This window comes from Hordeum vulgare, chromosome 2H (assembly GCF_904849725.1).
Source record: "Hordeum vulgare subsp. vulgare chromosome 2H, MorexV3_pseudomolecules_assembly, whole genome shotgun sequence".
Lineage (NCBI taxonomy): Eukaryota > Viridiplantae > Streptophyta > Magnoliopsida > Poales > Poaceae > Hordeum > Hordeum vulgare.
In genome coordinates, this window is record NC_058519.1 from 414,942,989 (window position 1) to 414,949,417 (window position 6,429).

Here is a 6,429-nt window from a genome sequence, read left to right on the forward strand (position 1 = left end):
ACCCGATGGTGGAAGGAGTCCGACTGCGCAAAGTCCTCATGGACGGCGGCAGCGGCTTGAACATCATGTACGCCGACACTCTCAAGGGGATGGGCATTCCGATGTCCAAACTCAGCGAGAGCAGCATGCAGTTCCATGGAGTCGTCCCTTGGAACTCGCGTTGGACGTCGTGTTCGGCTCCGACAAGAACTTCCGCAAGGAAAAGCTCACGTTCGAGGTGGTGGACTTCCAGAGCGCTTACCACGCAATTCTGGGCCGCCCAGCGTATGCGCGTTTCATGGCCCGTCCGTGTTACGTATACCTGAAGCTGAAGATGCCAGGCCCGAAAGGTGTGATCTCCATCACAGGCAATCGACAGCGGGCCGAAGAGTGTCTGCAGCAGGGATCAAGAATCGCCGACCAGCAGATGGTCGTCCTTGAGCTCGACGAGTACAAGAAAACAGTCGACCCCGCTGACCTGATGCGCTCGAAGAAGCCAGCTTCAGCGTCTGCATTCCAGTCGGCGGGAGAGACGAAGAAGGTCAGCATCCACCCGACGGACGACACTGCTGCCCCGACAAACATCTCCACCACCCTCGATCCTAAATAGGAAGCCGAGCTCACCCAATTCCTCCGTGAGAACTGGGACATCTTTGCATGGAAACCCTCTGACATGCCAGGTGTACCCAGGGAGTTGGCTGAGCACCGACTGCATATGGATCCCACTGCTCGGCCCGTCCGAGAACGCCTGCGCCGGTCCACCGCGCACAAGAGGAAGGCAATCGGGGAAGAGGTGGCCAAGCTGCTGGCAGCCAACTTCATTCGCGAGGTTCACCACTCCGAGTGGATCGCCAATGTTGTCATGGTTACCAAGAAGGACAAGTCGCTCCGAATGTGCATTGACTTCAAGCATCTCAATAAGGTATGCCCGAAAGACCATTTTCCGCTCCCCCGCATCGATCAAATTGTCGATTCGACTGCGGGCTGCGAACGTTTGTCATTTCTGGATGCCTACTCGGGCTATCATCAGATCCGTCTGTATGGCCCCGATGAACTAAAAACAGCCTTCATCACCCCATTCGGGTGCTTCTGCTACATCACTATGCCATTCGGTTTGAAGAATGCAGGAGCTACCTTTATGCGCCTGATCCAAAAATGTCTCCTCGACCAGATCGGTCGGAATGTGGAGGCATATACGGATGATATCGTAGCCAAGTCACGCAAAGGTTCCGACCTGCTGACTGACTTGGCAGAAACATTCGCCAACCTTCGTAGGTACGATATCAAACTGAACCCCGCCAAATGTTCATTCGGCGTTCCCAGCGGAAAGTTACTCGGTTTCTTCGTTTCCGAACGAGGGATCGATGTCAACCCCAAAAAGATCGGGACCATCGTCCGAATGGAGAGGCCGGTCAGAATACACGATGTTCAACGGCTCACAGGTTGCCTAGCGGCTTTGAGCAGGTTCATCAGTCGACTCGGCGAGAAAGCACTTCCTCTGTACCGACTCATGAAGAAATCAGATATTTTCGAGTGGACAGACGAAGCCCAAGTCGCATTCGACGACCTCAAAGTCCTACTTTCCACCCAGCCGGTTCTTACTGCTCCGCTCAGTAAAGAGCCCCTTCTTCTATATATCGCGGCTACAAATCAAGTCGTCAGCACTGTTTTTACAGTCGAACGAGAAGAAGAAGGCAAAGCATACAAAGTTCAGCGGCCAGTGTACTACGTCTTCGAAGTCCTAACTCCTTCCAAGCAGAGGTATCCCCACTATCAAAAACTTATCTACGGGATTTACATGACTGCGAAGAAGGTAGCCCATTATTTCCAAGACCACTCGGTGTCTGTTGTTTCTGATGCCCCGTTGTAGGAAATCCTCCACAATTGGGACGCATCAGGCCGAGTGGCGAAGTGGGCAGTGGAGATGTTGTACTGCGATATCAAGTTCGAGGCCAAGAAAGCTATAAAGTCTCAAGCCCTGGCTGACTTCATAGCAGAATGGGTAGAACAACAGCAACCGACCCACATCTACTCGGCTCATTGGACAATGTTCTTTGATGGGTCCAAGATGTTGAATGGCTCCGGCGCTGGCGTTGTGATCGTATCGCCAAAGGGCGACAAACTCAAATATGTGCTGCAGATACACTTTGATTCCTCCAACAATGAGGCAGAGTATGAAGCTCTCCTTTACGGACTACGTATGGCCATCGCACTCGGCGTCCGTCGCCTGATGGTCTATGGCGATTCGGATTTGGTGGTTAATCAAGTGATGAAAGAGTGGGACGTCAGGAACCCCACCATGACCACATACTGCAATGCAGTGAGGAAGCTTGAGAAGAAGTTTGAAGGTCTGGAACTCCACCATATTCCGCGACTGAAGAACCAAGCAGCTAATGAGTTGGCGAAACTCGGATCCACTCGGAGACCAGTCCCGAGTGACGTCTGCCTCGAGCACCTCCACCTTCCCTCAGTCAAAGAAGATCCTTTCACAGAAGAACGAGTACAACCAAAGAGTTCAACAGATCCGACTGAAGTCGACGTACCTGCTGTGGTTGATCTGATCATGGAGATTCTTGTTGTCATCCCCGATTGGACTGTGCCGATCATTGCATATATCCTGAGGCAGGAATTACCAAAAGACGAAGTCCAGGCCAGGCAGATAGTCCGCAGGTCGAAGTCGTTCACTGTCGTTGATGGCCAGTTGTACAAGGAAAGTGTTTCCGGCGTTCTTCAACGATGCATCTCCCCAGAGGAGGGGAAGCTAATCCTGGAAGAAATTCACTCGGGAACCTGCGGTCATCACGCCTCTTCGAGAGCAATCGTCGCCAAAGCATTCAGAGCTGGTTTCTTCTGGCTACAGGAAAACGAGATGGCTAAAGATATGGTCGACCGATGTGAGGGCTATCAGTTCTACTCCAACAAGTCCCACAAGCCAACATCTGTGTTGAAGACAATCCCTCTTGTGTGGCCGTTTGCAGTATGGGGATTAGATACGGTCGGTCCATTCAGGACAGGCCAAGGAGGATACACACATCTGTTGGTGGCAGTTGAAAAGTTCACAAAATGGATTGAAGCCAAGCCCATCAAGAAGCTCGATGCTCTAACAGCCATCAAGTTTGTCAGGGGCATCATCTCCAGATTCGGTGTACCTCACAGTATAATCACGGACAACGGGACAAACTTTGACTCGGACAGATTCAAAGGTTTCTGTGCAAGCCAAGGTATCCGAGTGGATTTCGCTTCCGTGGCGCATCCTCAATCCAATGGACAAGCAGAGCGGGCGAATGGACTTATTCTGCAAGGTTTGAAGCCCCGACTCCTGCGAGAGGTGGGACATGCCGCTGGCGCATGGGTCACCGAGTTACCTTCAGTGCTTTGGGGTCTCCGCACAACCCCGAACAGATCTACAGGGCGATCACCGTTCTTCCTTGTTTACGGAGGAGAAGCGGTCCTTCCGAGTGACTTGCTTCACAATGCTCCACGAGTCGAACTCTTCTCCGAAGCTGAAGCAGAACAAGGAAGGCAAGATGGAGTGGACCTTCTAGAGGAGGAGCGCGAGATGGCACTGACTCGCTCAACCATTTATCAACAAGATCTACGGCGCTTTCATGCACGCCACGTCAGGAATCGCACCTTCCAAGCAGGCGACCTGGTGCTCCGAGTGGATCAGCAAAGACCTCACAAGTTGGCTCCTGCCTGGGAAGGACCCTTCATCATCTCCAAGGTGCTGAACAACGGAGCATACAGACTCTACAACATCGACAGGGAGACAAACGAGCCGCGAGCATGGAACGGAGACCTCCTGAAGCGCTTCTATACGTGACCGTCGACTGAAGCAATGTAAAGAACAAGTATTGATGAAATAATATAAAGCAGATTGAGCTTTTGCAGATTCAGAATTCTTCCGCGGTCACAAACTCCAGTCTCAAAAAAAACATAGCTGCGATCCAGAATCGCCTAAGTTCTAACTTTCTCCGAGTGTGCACTAAACGTCGCACTCGGGGACTTAGCTGCGATCAAGAATCGCCTAAGTACTAACTTTCTCCGTGTGCGCACTAAACGTCGCACTCGGGGACTTAGCTGCGATCAAGATTCGCCTAAGTAATAACTTTCTCCGAGTGTGCACTAAACGTCGCACTCGGGGACTTAGCTGCGATCAAGAATCGCCTAAGTACTAACTTTCTCCGAGTGCGCACTAAATGTCGCACTCGGGGACTTAGCTGCGTTCAAGAATCGCCTAAGTAATAACTTTCTCCGTGTGCGCACTAAACGTCGCACTCGGGGACTTAGTTGCGACCAAGAATCGCCTAAGTAATAACTTTCTCCGAGTGTGCACTAAACGTCGCACTCGGGGACTTAGCTGCGATCCAAGAATCGCCTAAGTACTAACTTTCTCCGTGTGCGCACTAAACGTCGCACTCGGAGACTTAGCTGGGATCAAGAATCGCCTAAGTAATAACTTTCTCCGAGTGTGCACTAAACATCGCATTCGGGGACTTAGCTGCGATCAAGAATCGCCTAAGTATTAACTTTCTTCGAGTGTGCACTTAACGTCACACTCGGGGACTTAGCTGCGATCAAGAATCGCCTAAGTATTAACTTTCTTCGAGTGTGCACTTAACGTCACACTCGGGGACTTAGCTGCAATCAAAAATCGCCTAAGTATTAACTTTCTCCGAGTGTGCACTTAACGTCACACTCGGGGGCTTAGCTGCGATCCAGAATCGCCTAAGTACATGAGTAATAGACCCTCATTGAGGCTCATGTGGATGTCAAAACAACTGACAACTACATGAGTAGCAGACCCTCATTGAGGCTCATGTGGATGTCAAAACAACTGACAACTACATGACTAACACATCGCCCCGAGTGCGACCTCATAGTCACACTCGACATCCTAGCTGCGATCCCGTATCGAGTATTTTTTGACCTTCGAGTGTGCCCTACAGATCCACTCGGAGACTCACCAGACCCTCATTGAGGCTCATGTGGATGTCAAGACCACTGACAATTACATGAGTAGCAGACCCTCATTGAGGCTCATGTGGATGTCAAGACCATTGACATTACATGAGTTCCAACTCGCTTCGAGTGAGGCCCGTCCGATGCACTCGACGAATTCAGCCGCGATCATGAATCGCCTAAGTACTCTACTGCCTTTGAGTGTACCCTACAGATACACTCGGAGACCCCGCAAGGCCCTCACAGAGGCTCATGCAGATGTCAAGACAACTGACACTTACATGCTCCGCATATTTGCCATTGGCTTCACCAAGAAACGCCAAACAAAAACTCGAGCCAAAATTGCAACAGAAGAGCAAACGGTTTGATTCAAATTTGAAGTTCACCTAAAGATAGTCGGCTCGGTGTGGATCAAGCTTACCCGCACCGAACCAAGAATGTGACGGCCAACAGCAGTGGCCAAAGTTTCTTACAAATCAACACTCGGCATACCGAGGATAAAGTTTTCTTAACGTCATCCGGATTAGCGCCAGGACTCGAGGGCTCTACGAATGTGTCCAGATCGATCCCGTCGGCGATGCGGGTGGCACTCTCAAGGAAGGTTTCCATGAAGTCTTTGAATCGAAGTTTCTTCGTATTGGTGACCTTCAATGCTTTCAGCTTCTCCTCGCGCACCTCCTTGCAATGCACTCGGACGAGGGACAGAGCAACATCTGCACCACAGCGAGCCGCAGATTTCTTCCATGATTGCACTCGGTTTGGAACCTCCTCCAGTCGAGTCATCCAGTTTTCCATCTCCTGCTGCGACTCATCTTCAGGCCAAAGCTCCGTGTCGATCCGACCGATGACTTCTCTCAGTCGACCGATGAAAGGACCAACTTTGCCCACGCGAATGTGTGCTCGGAGCAGATCTCGATTGGCGTCCTCGCCGAGTGGAACGTTCTCGCGAATCGATCGCTCCACGTCAAATGCTTCAGCTTCAGCGTCCATGCAAAAATCTGCAACAATAGGACAAGCAAACAATAAGCACCGAGTGTAACGCACATACCACAAGCACTCGGAAAAACAGGACTTACCAGGCAGACGCGTCATCATCTGCCGAGCCCAGTCACTAACATATTTCTCCTGCGCTATACATCGTTTGTTTAGCACATCCATTTGTCCCATCAGAGCGGTTATTTGTTTCCCCATCTTCTCAACTTCAGCAGTTAGTTCCTTGTTCGCCTCACGAGCCTGCTCCAACGACTTCTCTTGTTCCGCCAGAACATCCTTCATACCAGCCATTGCAAGCAGTGCCGCATCCAGCTCACCAGCAAACTCAATCTTTTCGGCCCAAAGAGTCTCGTATGATGTCCCCATTTCACAAGTTTTCTGCCAGCCAGCACCAAGAGACGATCAGACAAATCCAACAATAAAAAGTCTAAGTTCTTCAGACCCCTGCCGACGCAAGCGGTCGACAGCGGTCTCGGGGACTACACCCAGTGGGTT